At 44.5% G+C, this 16301-nt stretch overlaps 1 protein-coding gene across 2 annotated transcripts in view; it reads left to right on the forward strand.

The window, feature by feature from the left end:
- The window catches only part of EXOC4 (exocyst complex component 4), a 380270-nt gene that overhangs the window by 326082 nt on the left and 37887 nt on the right, over positions 1-16301 (forward strand). The window lies entirely within an intron of this gene.

Genomic DNA, 16301 nt, shown 5'->3' on the forward strand with positions numbered 1-16301 from the left:
TGAACAGCACAGGAAAAATGAGATAAGATGTCTCTTTCCATCCCACTTGGGTGAGGAGAAGAGAGGTGTAAATGTGCTTAGACTGAGCAGGGAGGAGTTAAAATGGGAACTACCTATTGTTTCAAAGATTCAGGGAATGTTAATTCCATAACACTCAACTGTCATCTGAGTTATTCTCTTCTGTTGTCATTTGATCACCTGAATATGTGAGCATAATTGCTGAAAGCCACAGCAATGATCATAAGGGGGAAGGAGAAAGGGGAATAACTGACCGAAAGCTAAGCTAAATAAGGGGGTTTCTGCTACTCACTGAAGCTCACCAGGTTTGGATTCAGATCACCATAGGTGCAGCCAGCTTTGTCATTTCAGCATCAGTAACTTTGACATTAAGACATGTCCATGTGAAACCCAAGCGTTCCAGTTGAAATCAGCTGGAATCAGTGGTTACCATACACAAGTTAATGGGCTATTGGTCACGCAGCTCAGTTTTTGGGTAGCTGACTTTGGGTGGACAGCACTTGTTATATTCCTTTGAGGAGCTCTGTCCTCTGCTTTTTCTTTCCTTGGAATAGATGCTGTGTTGAAGTGTCTGTGCTTGAACAAGAGGAGTAATCTCATTACTGGTAGCAGTGGTCAGGGTTTATCTTCCATGCTTACCCACATGTTGGCCCAGTGCATCATGAGAGCACACATCCAGGTTTTGATCATTTCTGTTTTCTGGCCCAGCAAGGTGAGATTACATCTTGGTCTCACTCAGGACACCATCAAAGCACTTAGTGAGTGACTGAGACCAGGATTTTTGGTGCAGTGCCAGGAATACCATCTTCTCCAACAAGTCCATAACATGGTGGTGGTGTTCCTTGGCTGCAAATGGGCAAATGGGCAAAGATGCCAGAGAGGGGCTCTTCATCAGGGACTGTAGTGATAAGACAAGGGGTGATGGGTTCAAACAGAAACAGGGGAAGTTCAGGTTGGAGATAAGGCAGAAGCTGTTCCCTGTGAGGGTGCTGAGGCGCTGGCACAGGGTGCCCAGAGAAGCTGTGGCTGCCCCATCCCTGGCAGTGTTCAAGGCCAGGTTGGACACAGGGGCTTGGAGCAGCTGCTGCAGTGGAAGGTGTCCCTGTCTGTGGCAGGGGTTGGAGCTGGAGGAGCTTTAAGGTCCTTTCTTATCCAAACCATTCTGTGATTTATAGTGATGCATAGGTAGACTCCACAGCTCATTCAAGCTGTAAAGTAGGTATGCTGTATTCAGCACTGAGATGCATGGGGGATCTCTCTTCCAAAGGCATGCCCACCTCAGCATTGTTCTCCTTCATATTTATCCTCTAAACTATTACATATTCATGAGATTACACAACACACCTATACATATTCATGACCTATCTCCATATTATAATGATTTAAGAGGTCCTTGCTTGCATAGTGTCTCCTGGTGGTCCTGGGCGAGGGTCTCAAGATGAAGTAAACGAGTCTTCCCTGAACTGTTCATCTCTTGTTGTTGCACATGTTCCCTGGTGATTTATCCTCTGTCCAAACCACAAAGCTGGTTTTGGCCGGTTTAGGGCTCCAGAGAACAGGAGTTACTGCTCCTTCCTCTTATCAATAGCCTTGGTCCTCCCACCGTGTTCCAGCAAGCACGGTAAGTGTTGAGCAGCATTTGCTGAGTAAGCATAAGTAAGCAGTAACATTGTTAAGCAAGCGGCTTAACCCTAACCCCCTGTACATCGATTAACCCTTCACATCAATAGGAATAGCTATAAGTATTCAGAAACCACCCAGTGAAATTGGGCAGGTATGGGCATGCTTTGGGCAATGCTAAAAGGAGGACTACCTGTTGGTGGCTTTTGGGTTAGGCTGTGAAAAGCCCCTTCCTAGAGATAAAAATTCAATAACCTTTTGCTGTGGCTGTGCCACAATTATCACTCATTTAAAAACAGTCTTGCTAATAGAGTGCTTTATCATGCTGGGCAGTCTCTGCATTCTTCATTATTTAGTGTTTGCTAAGCTGATGGCTCTTCCATAGCTCTTCCCTTATCTGCGCTCCTTCAGAATTGGATTTTGTATTTTCTGAACCAGTCAGATATGACAAAGTCATTTTCTTTTGCTCTTGTCTTTTGAGGGAATACAAACTTCTTTTTAACAGTCACCATTTAAGGATTAAAGTTGCTGGAAGAAGATGAATTAACTGAGGAAGTCAAGTAAATTTTAAATAGGTTTTATATGAAAAATGGAAGTAGGGCTTCCTCTTCCCTTCCTCTCCGGCTTCTCTGCCTTGTCATATGCAGATAGAACATAAAGTCATCCTTTTCCCTTGCCGGAGCTTCAGCCTTCTGAAGCCCTTTGAATATTTAACAAAGAAGGAATTATTATGCACGATGAAGGAGCTGGGACGAGCTTTACATTTTTAAGATGGTTGCATGCTGTGTGGAGGTGGGAAGATGAAAGATGTGCCATTAGCTTACGGAGCTGCAGCTACTCTTTTAAATCCAGCCAGCTCTTGGCATCTCCTGACTTCAGATCCTTGTAGTCAGCATTAGCAACAGACTGGCTTAAATGTGGGATTTGAAATTACTTTCTCGTAGAGCACACATAAAGCAGGTTTGGCTTTCTCTTCTAGATGGCCTATTGGAAGTAAAGTTTTGGCCCATGTGCCATGTGTCCACATACATTTATAGAGATGTTCTTGCATCCACCCAAAGGTTTGCTTAGTGTATCATGGGCACTTTCTCTGTGTCCCTTCTTTCTTGGCCTTAATAAAGACCATTTTAGTACCTTAACAGTTTTATCTAGAAAAGCAGAACTCTGGCAGTAGTCTCAAGAAGGGCATCTCCCTTCCTGTCATTACCTTCTCCATGAGAAGAAAATCTCTTTAGAAAGTGATCCTGAGGCTCAATATTTAGTCAAAGTAGGAAGATACATCAAGGAGACCCCTTAGAGGAGGCTTTGAATCAGGAGGGTGCTGAAATCAAGGCAGAAATGGATAAAAACCTCTGAGAGTTCTTATTCTGGGCTGTTTATTGGCTTTTTGTAGTACCCCAGGTGCTGGATTCATGCAGTTGGGTGAGGATCCTACTGAAAACCACATACATACATGGATGCTTTCCCTTTTCTTTGGAGAAAAGCCTCAAAAACGTGAAGAATCTGAAACATACTGATCCTAAAACCAGACTTAAACCAATGATTTCTTTGACAGTGGTGGAAGCTCTTGACTTTTCCCTACCAGCTCCTCCCTGTCTCCTAATGTCACCTAGAAGGTGAACTCTCAAGAACTGAGAATATACATTTGGAACTAACCTCTGCAGCTCAACCCTGCCTACTTATGGAGAAAGCAACCCAGTATTAGAGTAGATGCATGGGAAGAAATTCTTTACTGTAAGGGTGCTGAGGCACTGGAATGGGTTGCCCAGGGAGGTTGTGAATGCTCCATCCCTGGTGGTGTTCAAGGCCAGGTTGGGCAGAGCCTTGGGTAATATGGTTTAGTGTGAGGTGTCCCTGCCCGTGGCAGGGGGGTTGGAACTGGATGATCTTAAGGTCCTTTTCAACCCTAACTATTCTATGATTCTATGATTCTATGACTCCCTCCTTCACTGGACACCCCTGCCCTTGAGAACATAGAACCCTAGAGCAGTTTGGATTAGAAGGGACCTTATAAATCATCCAGGTACTCTTAACTCTGCTGGACCCAGCAGAACAAACAGGATGAAGCCATTTTTCCTCTACCTGCTTGGCACTCCACAGACATGAATTGCATTTTCTCATTGACAGAGGTGGGTACTCCACTCCAGTGATTTGTGTTAGACATGGAGTTAATTCCTGTGTGGGTTTAATCCATCTGCATGTGGGTATAATGGGAAGTGTAGGAATGCCACGCTTCTTTTCCAAAGCTGGGGTTTGCACAGACCCTTGGGAGAACGTGGCTTCCTCCCCATTTCACAGGCAGAGAAAGGCTAAAGACAGGCTGAGAACATTGGGGCTGTTGAGCCTGGAGAAGAGAAGCTGTGTGGAGACCTCAGAGCAGCTTCCAGTGTCTGAAGGGGGCTACAAGGATGCTGGAGAGGGGCTCTGCATCAGGGACTGCAGTGACAGGACAAGGGGTGATGGACTCAAACTGAAACAAGGAAGATTTAGGTTGGACAGTAGAAAGAAGTCCTTCCCTGTGAGGGTGGTGAGGCACTTTCCTGTTCATGGGTGCTTTCACCCCAGAATGAAAGAGCAGTGTGTGGAAAATGCCTTCACCACTTCTTTTGCTGAAGGGCAGCACTTCCCCTCCAGGTTTACATCAGTGTGGGTGAGCTACAACTTCATTCAATGGCAGGGGAGGGAGCAAAAAGGGTTTGTGCTACAGCTTTTTACCAAATCCTGCAGCTCACTGTCACTGCCTGGCTCTTGTTAAGGATAATCCCCAGCATTTGCATCACATTTTCCAGTCATACATCTCAAAATACTTTCAAAAGGTTAGTGAAGGCCATTACAGGATCAAGACTATTCTGGACCACTTTGCACCAGAGGGTCAGCCTCCCTTTTTGCCTTGCTCTATGAGCCCCCTGGTCCTGCAATAGGCTTTGATGGCTAATAGAAAGCATCCTGCACCACTCGAGAAAGCAATGCCTTTGAAAATTGATGGCAGAGCCCCTTTATACCACTCTGCCAGAGTAAAGGAGCTATAATTTACAGGCACTTTCAGGCCCCTTTCTGCTGACACAGTGGTGTAAAGGGGTCTGACTACAAATGAAAATCAAGCCCGATGCGGTGGTAAAATTGATGCCTTTCATTTCTTAGTCAGGCCACACAGCGGTGGTGAACTCAGGCAGGTCTTTGTGTTTAACCCTGGTGTTTCTAATGAACTGAATTTAGCTCTTAAATGGGGCTGTATTTCTCTCAAGTTGGAGCTTATTCTTTCTTGACTGTCACTGAACTTGTAACACATCTTGCTGTATTGATTGCTCATGGGGAACCTTTATTTTTAGGGATCTATTAATAGAGAACCTTATTTAAAAGCCAGATTAAAGATGATCAACATGTGCCTGACCTCATGCAGGAGAAGGACTTAGCGAATTCTGTTGCTTTGTTATTGCCACAAAGGCACATTTCTTTCTAAAGCAGAAAAAGCTGCACATTTCTAACAAATGCAAAACGTCTGCCATTAACTTATGAAGATAAATCTTGAATGCTTATATTATTTAATGAATACCTGTTGCTTCGGTATGACTTAGTCTAAATGACAGCTTTCTCTTCTAGCTTCTTAAGCAATCTCTTTTTCCAGTACTTTTCCTTGCTGTTCCAGTAACTGAACAGTTGGTGCTCTTCTGTAGCTGTCCAAAATGTGGTCACATCCCCTTCCCAAGTGTTCTGAACCTTCATAATGTGATTATCCATAATGTCTTTTTCCATCTCAAAGCTGTGCACATATCTGAACGGAGTTCTGGTGTTCTGGGGTGATCCCTTTCCACGTCTGCCTTGCAGACTGTTGGATCAGGATCATGTTAAACTGCTTGGTGTCTACGGCATGTTTTACACATGAAGTTCATCTTGTCCATGCCCTGAGCTGACCACAAGGCTGTAGATAGTCCTGCAATAAGATCAGGTTGTCAAGCCCTGCACCTAGGTGAAGCATATTCATTTTGCCTGGGAACACTTGGTTCAGAATGGTGTGGGACATCTTCATTCTGATCTAGCTGGTTCAGAGGAGAGCCAGAGGAAACCAAAAAGGTCTTCTTAGGCATCTTATGTGCATCACTAAGGCTCATATCTACACAGCTCAACCTGTTCTTTGCTGACATCTCTGGATGCTGCAGAGATGACCAGTGTCATTTCCTTATTGCTACACCATTGTCCACAGCATGCTTGGAGCTGGTATTTAATCAAGAACCAAGACACCTGCCTCAAGTCATGGGTTTCCACAGGTGGGACTCCCCTTGAACAAGGGCAGGAGAGCTTTGCCAACCTCAGCCACTGTAAAATGTGCATCTGTTAAGGCCAAACCAAACCATCTGTGATCACATGCTAATAAATCACCAGTGGTAGTTTTAATAGAAGCTACAGATGTACCTACACTTACAGAAAGCTGCTACAAACCGGTTGCAGACTCCTAGCTGATATTTAGACCTTGGATTCAGCAGATACATCCCATCTCTTGAAGTTTCTCCATGCTGAATGGTAAAAGCCTAATAGGGGATCCAGTATCAAGACAACAGAAGACTTTCAAAAGACATTTGGAAAGGAAATATTAAGTATCCATCCTGACACAGAGCATTTAGGAGCCTTTTATCAATGACTCCAAGGGCTGTCTGCAACACTATGGATGTATTTTCTCCCAAAGAGCGTGTGTGAAAGGATTGACTGGACATCGAAATGGGATTATTACCCCTCTAAGTGTCAATTCAGCAAAATTGTCTTGGATTTGAAAGCAAAGCTGTGTCTGTTGGTCTCTTAACACCATCTGAAACTGACCAAGAGCTGAGCAGAGCAATTCAGGCAATGCACAAGAGTCCTGCTGGTACCATCTGAGCGGTGTTGGCTTTTGGAGGGACTAAAACCATGGAAAATTTGTTGGGAATAGCAAAGTGTTAAGACTGACCTTCAAGACCAACAGGGAACTGCTGAGCTCATGAAGACGAAAGGGTTGCTGTGGTAAACCTGAGTATTCAGAAATCCTTTTGCTTGTTCCGTGACTTTGGGGATAAAATTCCATGGTTTAAATATGGGTCTGCTTTGCTGGATCCCAGGGAATGAAACACAGTCATCAGCCACCTAAAAGCTCTTGTTTTCTTGTCAAAGTGATCTAGTGCCTTTCAAGGCCTTTTTTTCCCCCTGGATGTCTGCAGTGAAGCTGTTCTTATGGGTTAGTGGCTGCAGATTTCCCCAGCCTCAATGCTTTACATCAAATATTTAATGGTTAGAAAATGAGATGTTGTTTTTCTGACCTGGATGCTCAGCGTTTCTGGTTCTTTATCTCACACTATAGGCGCACCACCGTGATGCTGTCCCACTATTGAGCCGGTGCTGTGGGGTCAGCACTTAGCTTACCATCATGATTACGCTAATTATTCTTGTTCCTTTCTTCCTTCCCATCCACCAGCCTTAAACGCAGGGGATTGTCATGTAAATAAGTAACCTAATTAGCAGTGCTTTCCAACTATTTTACAATGAGGATCCTCATGAGTAACACCAGCAAATCAAGGCTATGTGGAAAGAACTCCAACCAGCCTGCGGTTCACTCCAGTTGGTTCAATGCATTAGGATCTGTTTATCTTGTCTGAAGAAAACTACTCGTTGGTGTCAAAGATTAATAGCAGTCAGTCCATCTGCTTCTCCTGGGTTTGTTAGAGGTGACAGCTTTACGATACTGTGGAAGGGGCAAAATCATGTTCAAAACTAAGTGACAGGACTAAAAAACATGGTCAATCGTTGACATCAGCAGTGGGTCACTTTACCATGATGTATGGACTATGGGATAATTCTGATCTAACCAGCACCTGTATTTGTATGGGATTTGGGAGAAATGACTCTTAAATAAGCAGGAATTGTAGAGAAATCAAACTATGAGTCTGATGTAGCTGTTGCAAAACATAACCAATGTTCCGGCTGATGTTAAGATCATCTTTGTGCTTCTCTCTTTTCCTGTGAGTGGATTCTGTGTGTTTCGCATTCTTCAGCCTACATTTGAAAACCCTTTGTAGTTCCCACAGATATTCATATTTACACCTTTCTTTGTGTCCTCCTGGACAGCATTCATTCATTCTTGTTTGTTGTCCAGCACAGGCCTCGCTGCTGCTCCTCCTCTTGCATTGCAAGCCAATCTTAAACACAAAGAGCTCCCAAAACACTTCTGTCTGTAACTGTCAACAGCCAAAACAAAAGGATCCTCAATGTATTTCTTAATTGCATTGATCTTCATTACACTTTCTTCACCTTGTCCCTGCTTCGTGCAAAGAAGAGCAGTTTTGCTTTTGGGCATCAGGACCCCCACTGACCAGTAGTTCTGTTCCTTGCCCTTGCAGTGAGTACAGTAGACTGGGAGGTTGAAGGTCCTTTTAGAAATAGATCCCTCTCAGGACATCTTCTACCCAGGATATTTTGCAATGATGTTTTGATGGGATTTATTGGCAAGGTGCAGCTCAGTATCTCTGAGGAGAGAAAGGAAAAGGTTAAATTTATGCTTCTGTTTGCTAGAGAAGTTATATGGAATCTCGGATGGGTTGGAGCATCGCCCTCGTTGACCAGTCCCTTAACAAAGCATCTCAATCCTTCGGTTTTTAGTTAAAGGCTGAGTTATGCTACTTTGTAAGTGTCCTTATACAAATCACTGATGTTTCTTTAGTAGTTCTGAGGAAGCCTTATGTGCAGGTTGACAGCTCAGTATATGTGTGGGGGGTAATATTAATCCAAGTGCATGGCCAAAGCTTATCTTCCTTCTTCTTTTAGCTGCCAAAAAAATCATTTCAGTTCGCGTAGGACACATCCTAACAGCTGTGTGGAGAATCTTCCATGCAGCTGGTGCATAAATGTCTGTTGTTCCCCTCTGCCTTGATTCACACAATGTGTTTTCACAAATGCCCAGTGGTCCTGCTCGGTGCTCACCAGTGAGTTAATGGCAGAGCTGGTGTGTTCCCAGTCAGATATCCTTGGCCTATGAATAATCTGATGATACACACTTATGTTCATTCTGAATGCTGTCAAGAATTCTGTATTAACAACTGAGCTAACATCGTGGCTCTAAGGACACAGTGCCTTGTACAAAGCAGCTGGCTTTGCTTTCTGTTTTCCTTCCACTTGTTTTTGCTCATTCATTCACAAATCACAGAATCCCAGACTGGTTTGGGTTGGAAGGGACCTCAAAGCTTCTCCAGTTCCAGCCCCTGCCACGGGCAGGGACACCTTCCACTGGAGCAGCTGCTCCAAGCCCCTGTGTCCAACCTGGCCTTGAACACTGCCAGGGATGGGGCAGCCACAGGTACCCTGGGCACCCTGTGCCCAGAGAAGGGAAGAACTTCTTTCTTTTATCCAGCGTGAATCTCCCCTGCTTAAGTTTGAATAATGTTGGCAATTTTCAAACTATCTTCTCCTCCTATCGAAACCAGTGACAAATGGGTAAAGAAATCCTTTGGGGGTGAATTTTTGGCTCTGTGTAGATTGATGGAAGTGTCTCCATTGACTTTACTGGAGCTGTTCTTTCGCCCTGTCTTGAATGAAAATGAAGCACATTGCTGGTTTTGGCTGACCAAGCACAGAGAAGGGTGAGAAACACCGAACAGGCAAACAAATACATTCCATAGCTCAAAAGCAGATGAATGGCTTTTTACTAAGCTTTTTAAATCAAGTCACTTCTGAGCTAATAGAATTCAACCCAAGAAATAATATTGCTGGGGGGGGGGGGTAGAGAAGGGGAAGGTTACATTATAAATAACTGAAAACAGAGAAATTTAGCATAGAGGAGGTTTTGTAGTTGACAAGCACTGGAACAGCAAATCCTGAACTTTCCAAAGTGATTCAGAGCAGTCCTGTGAAGGAGGACTTGGGGATATTGGCTGGTGAGAAGCTTAACATGAGCCAGCTTCAGTGTGTGCTTGAGGCCAGAAAGCAACCGTATCCTGGTCTGCATCGGAAGAAGTGTGAGCAGCAGGTTGAAGTAGGTGGTCCTGGCCCTTTACCCTGCTCCCGTGAGACCCCACCTGCAGCACTGTGTGCAGTTCTGGTGTCTCCAACATCAGAAGGACATGGAGCTGTTGGAGCAAGTCCAGAGGAGGCCATGAGGATGATCAGGGACTGGAGCAGCTCCTGTATGGAAACAGGCTGAGAACATTGGGGCTGTTGAGCCTGGAGAAGAGAAGCTGCGTGGAGACCTCAGAGCAGCTTCCAGTGTCTGAAGGGGGCTACAAGGATGCTGGAGAGGGGCTCTTCATCAGGGACTGGAGTGATAGGACAAAGGGTGATGGGATCAGACTGAAACAGGGGAAGTTCAGGTTGGAAATAAGGCAGAAACTCTTTCCTGTGAGGGTGCTGAGGCGCTGGCACAGGGTGCTCAAAGAAGTGGTAAATGTTCCATCCCTGGAAGTTTTCAAGGCCAGGTTGGACAGAGCCTTGGGTGACATGGTTTAGTAGAAGGTATCCCTGCTCATAGCAGGGGGTTGGGATTGGATAAACTTAAGGTCCTTTCCAACCGGAACCATCCTATGCTTCTGTGATCCTTCCATATTGATTGTCTTCAACTGTGATAACTCTCCTACTCCTAGCTCCACCTTCACAATTTCACTTTATTCAGTGAAAAAAACCCTGCTCTTCAAGAGTTCTATCTATGACCCAAGAGGCCTGGTGGGGTTTCCAAGCCTTTTCCACACTTGAATGCAAAGTGCTTAAAGAAAAGTGTTAAGCAACCACACCAGCAAGTTGTCATAGGATGGAAGTAGAATTTGTTGCCCTCAGAGATACCTTTTTGTCCCTCCTGATTACCCCTTTTCGGAGGCTGCATGTTTGCAGAAGGTAATGGCAAACGAACCTCTTTTGGAGGAGTTATTGCCTATTTCCAAGTGCTAATTTCCTGGTGAGATTTATGCCCGCCAGCAGAGGCAGACGAGGAGCTCGGCAGGCAGCTCTAACGAGACAATTCATTAAAGTGGCGAGTGTACACACGCCATAGGAAAACATTAATTCACAAAATGAAAAACTAATAGAGTGTTTAGCCCGTTCTTTATCACCAGTGACAGTCTGTGCTCTCCTCATCATTAGTGTTTACTGAACTGATGGGCACTGCAGCCCAGCCTGCTTATCACCCCACTCATCGCCAATGAGGTTGCAGTGATTTTGTCCCCCTCTCATGCTGTTGAATTTTAACATGGAGTGAAGAAGCACAGGGAAGGTGCCAGCCCTCACTTTTGCCTTGCTTTTCATCACAAGTTTGGGCCACAAGTGCTCCTTCCTTCTCCATTCGTGTTAGAAGCTCAAGAGAAAATCCCTTCCTTAAGTATCTTCCCATACAGTCCTGGTTGCCACTACTAGAGAACAGAATTCATTAGTAAGGATTTACTATGAGTACCGTTAATGAGAAGCTGTCCCTGAGCTTGCTTTCTCTTTACTTCTTGTCCTTTAAGTGCTGACATAACTTTGCCCCTTCAGCACCAGCAAGTGGTTTTGCCACTGATCCCAGTAAAAGGTGAGCTGGACCAGTGCTGAGTATTTAGGTAACTCCATCCTCCCATCTCTTGTTTGAAAGGTCCCAGCCTCTTAAAGTATGTCCTTCCTTGGTATTTGTTTTGTTTTATCAAGAATCCCTGGTCTTTCCTGTGCTTCTCCATCAGTTGCTATGATCAGCTGTGATAAATGTTCTCTATGTCTCAGAGCTTTGCAGGGATCAGGAGGAAGGAGGAAGGTTGAAGGTTGGACTAAATGACCTTTAAAGGTCCCTTCCAATGCAAACCATTCTGTGATCTTGGAAGTGTTGGAAGGTGTCACTGCTCTTACCGATTTATCTCTATATTTAAAACCTATAAAGAGAACAACTTAGGTTTCATGCTTGTGAAAAGGAAGGGGAGGACATCAAACCCAAAATCTAGCTTTGGTTCCTGAATTCCTGTAGTTCTGAAATGAATCTCATGAACTTTGGGAGAATCAAAATCCAGTTCCAGGTTTTATGGCTCATTCCAGTCCTTTTCTATAAAGCTGCTGCTCTGAGATCCCCAAACAGAGCAGTTTAGAGGTAGGCAGTGAGTGATCTATGCTTTAGAGCTTCAAATAATACTCCGGCAGCCAGAAACAGGTCCAAGTGGCCATATGGGCTGCATACAGTTGTTGTTGTTGCTCATTATTTCTCAAGCACTGCAGGTGTGCAGAGCACTTTGCAAGAGGATAAAAAGAGAAGACCTCTGCTCCTAGGAGAGCTTACACTCCAAATGAAATCAGGATGGCATCTCGAGAGCGATAAGAGATCAAAGTGGGAGGAAAGATAAGCAGGAAAAGAAAAAGGGCTTGGGAGGAGGGTCCTGGTATTTGTTCCCACCGAGAGGAAATCATTGATTTGCTTTGTCTGGTTCTCTTTGGTTCTTCAGGCTTTAAATCTCCAGCAGGTTCTAGCATGTCTCTGCATTTGAATTCAGCTATCTCCATGCAGCATATGTATACATCTCTGTATAATATATACATCTCCATATATACATGGATGTGATGCCCTGTGCCACTTGTGTCACCTTTCAGTGGGGCTGTGTGCATCTTGGTGATGTTCCTGTCACCTCCCAGAGCCCTTGCTCACCAGCATCACTACAGCAGCAGCTTCCCTTTACTCAGCTCTGGCCCAGATGAACAGACTGGTGCTTAATAGAAAGAAAGGGGGTTTTTGCAATGGTGACATGTTTAAAAAAGCATTAGTTTCCTCCTGCTATTTGTCTTCAGAAGACAGAATTCACCTGGCACAAGTCTTCCTTTGGAACTAAGTCCCTGTTGTTGTGTCTAATGTGCACACCATATGATATGCTCTGTCTCCTCCAAAGAAACCCCAATATAATCACATATCTAATTCTTCCCAACGTCACCCAATGCTTTTCCCTTTAAATATCCAGATATCCTTCTTTCTTGTTGGTGTTGGAGTAGCTATTTCATCTCCCAGTGGCATCGTCACCTCGTTACGCTAGAAGCTGTAGGAACAGGAGATGTGGGGAATTCAGCTTGAGAGGCAGTGACAGATAAAAACAATGTTATCCAGGTTTTGCTTGCTGGGAACTAAAGCATAGAAAGAGAAAGCAGTGCATGAGAGTCCCGGAAAAGTCTCCAACAGAGTTGGAAGAAGAGTTACCCTTGAGCCTCTAAAGGCCTAATCCAGCACCTGACCCATATTAGATTCCATTTTCCAGGTGTGTATTTGCAACTATTTGGAGTTTCCTTTTCTGGAGAGGAAGGGAGTAAGAAATTAAAGTGTTAAAAGCTGTGGATTGGTCCCTAATGCTATCTGTGGGGCACGGCAAGTGTTTCATCCCTATTCCAAATAAGGATTTTTGCCCCTTTCCCCTGTAAAGCAAATACACTATGGAAAGCCTGAGCATGTTGGAGGTTCATTTCTCATGTTCAGGTTGCACTCGAGCTGAGGCAGAGCCTGTAACCTTAGATTGATTTTTCTCCTTGTGCTATTAAATCATTCAGATGTGTTTGTGGTCACTGTGCTCAAGCAGGGAGCAGGCAGGACTCACTGCTGTAGACTTCAGTTGGTTCCAAGGTTTGTTTAGGGGCAGCATGGCAGGTTTTGTTTAATATTCCAGAGGTCTGGCAATTTACATCCATCGATTTACAAGGCACAATCTGTCTGGAGGCACCAACATTGCGTTTTAGTGCAGAATGATTGAAATCAGTGCTGACAACAAGTGCGTTAAGTTTATTTTTCTCAGGTTTGCTGGAATGAAACATTCCTTCTCCTTGGTGGGAGATACCTTGGCTGTGCTTACAGCAGGCTAGAAGGAACCCCAAGGAAACCATAACTATTATCCAGCAGCACAGGAAGCTCACTTAAAACAAATGAAATGCATCTGTTGAGTTGCATGATGATAAGGGCCAGTGGAGCAAGGTTGGCCACTGCTTACCCACCCACTGGGTATTCTGCTGGTGAGGAAAGCTCATGTTCAGCTTGGTGGAAATGGATTATGAAGCAGAAGGGGAAGAAGGAGTGGGTGGCTGTTGATCTGCTGGTTTGCTTTTCCAGCATTTTAGTTGGAGGTATCTCCCTCTTCAGTAGACAGCGCAGAGTATGCTCTGGTGTGTTGAATATCTGTGCAATGCAGGATGTTTGCCCATTCACCCCTTTGCCCGAAGAACTGGCCAACTCAAAAGCCAGCTCCAAATTCCATTTAAATCAAGGCCCCCTTCATAATTAAGGCTCTGATTAACTTTTGCTGCAACAGCTCTTTCTGTGGCTTTGTATTGCCAAGAATGATAGAGTAAAACTGTCCTAAGCAAGACTTAAAGTAATGGGATTTTCTCACGGGCTGTGAAGTGGATGTCGAAAGGAGAAGGGAAAATTGATGGGCTCTGAAAGGCTTCCTTTGATCTCAGAAAGCAAAAGTACACTTGGGTGTCCTCATTGTGCATAGGAGTTGGTGTGCATCCTCCAAGCCATCATGGAATCATAGAATGATTTGGGTTGCAATGGAGCTTAAGATCATCGAGTTCCAACCCCCTGCTATGCACAGGGACACCATCACCTCCATGCTGTGGGGGCTCTGAATACCCAGGACTTCAGCACTCTGGCTTTAAATAAGGAGCAGATTGTCCCCATCTCCCTCCTCCTCTTATCTCCACTGACAAACATAATTACAGCTTCACTTAAATTGCTGTAAATGAATTCTAGAGAGTGGAAAAATTGTGCATGTATCTCTCCACCGCAGAAATGAGCTGACTCTTACGTTTCGGATGATGGGTCCATCCATCTCCAGTGCTTGCAGGGAGGCAATGCTGCAGCGAGTTGGCACGATCAAACTAGAGGCTGCAGCCCCAGCACTGCTAAAGAGAGATGATTCTCGCAGAGTCCATCTCCAGGAGTGTGGCTGATAGAAACTTCTCAAAATGTAGGATTTCATACTAAAAATCGATGTTTTATTCCCCCCAGAATAAAGGTGAGGTTTCCTGCTTTGTGCTGTGACCAAACAGCACCTTTAGATGGGGTCCTGAGCCAAAAATCCTACCATCCCTCCAGGGAGATAAATGTCACTTGAAGGTCTTGAAGCTGGAAGGTGGGTGCAGCTGCACAAACAGCTCTCCCAAAGCATCTTCTGAGTCATCCCTTACCACTGTTATCTAGGAATAAGAAGCTGTGTAAATAAACCCATCACCCCCTTGCTGATAATTCCATTGTCTTTGTGGGAGAGACTCCAGTGAGGAGAGAGAAGTGTTGGGGAGGGGGCATCCACGTTATTCCTGGCTGGATCTCGCCTTCATTTCCCTCTTGATTTCTCCTTTATGCCCCAGGCCAGTTCATTGTGTTCAGCAGCATTTGCCAGGCTGTGAATTTCTCTACCATGCTCCTTGGTTAAAAAAAGCCCTTCATAAATCCAGCTGTGATTGCAGGAGCTGCTCAAGGAGGCTGCTTCCAGGAGCTGTGTTTTACAAGGCTTCATACATGCACGCTTTTCTTTGCTTTAATTCACGGTACATTTAGATGCACAATTAGGTGCTTTGCTGTGTGCAGTCCTTTTGCGTTGCCACTCTCCTTTAATTGTACATCTCTGTCTTGTGTGTTTACCTCCATTTCCATTTATTTCACACAGAACTGAGTCTTTTCATCTCCTTGTTCTGTTTCTTTCTTTACAGACGAGATGTGAAGATGTATTTAATTTTAGGAGCAAATCCACAGCTCAGCTTAGGTTCAAAGCTGGTCTTTGGCTGTGCAAACAGCAGCAGTGACATTTACTTAATCAGACTCCATCAAAATGCAAGTGTATTGTCCTTAGTGATGTACAGGTCCTTTCTGTGCAGAGATGCATTGGTGTCTGGCTGAGTGTTTGTCATGTCACAGAAGTTAGTGCAAGAAAAGAGAGGAGATGTTTCTTAAAGCCAGCAGATAACATACCTCTGTTATCCACATTGATCACAGAACAAGTGTGAGGTGGAAATGTGAAGTAACCATGAAAACCAGCAGATACAGGAGAGCAAAAGAGTGTTCCCCAGGGGAAAGCTCTGGTCCCATTGTGGCACCAGCATAAGGCTCTGGTTAATCATATTCATTGAAACCAGAAGGGGTGCAGAGAGTTGCTTTTGTCAAGCAACTGCCAACCCTGGAGGTATTTAAAAGACCTGAAGATGTGGTGCTTAATGGCATGGTTTAATGGTGGACTTGGCAGTGCTGGGTTAACAGTTGGACTCGATGGTCTTAAGGGTCTTTTCCAACCTAAATGTTTCTATGACAAGGTGCCAGGGATGGAGAGCTCCATAGGGCAAATAATAATGCTGGTATATGAAAAACCAAATATGAAACATCAGTGAATACGTTTTGGCTGGGAATTCGATCCCAAATTTAAAGTTCACTGTTAGAGAAGTGGTGTTCTGAATGAGCCAGCAAGGGTAGAAATCTGAACAACTCAATACACGCAAGTTTATACTCAAGGCCATGGTACACAGGGCTTGTAGGGACTGACTTGATTCAGGAGATCCCTTGCAATCCCATCATTTAATTCAAGTGGAAGTCATCTAAGTGGGGCTGCCTGATTTCAAACATTGCTAATGACAGGAAGTCATTACTGAATGCTGTGTGAATGAGAACTTGAACTCAGATATTTGGGATATGCTTCCTCTAATTAGGGAGGAATGGATGATAACAGTGTGTTACTCTT

Source organism: Melopsittacus undulatus, chromosome 5, assembly GCF_012275295.1.
Source record: "Melopsittacus undulatus isolate bMelUnd1 chromosome 5, bMelUnd1.mat.Z, whole genome shotgun sequence".
NCBI classification, from domain to species: Eukaryota; Metazoa; Chordata; class Aves; order Psittaciformes; family Psittaculidae; genus Melopsittacus; species Melopsittacus undulatus.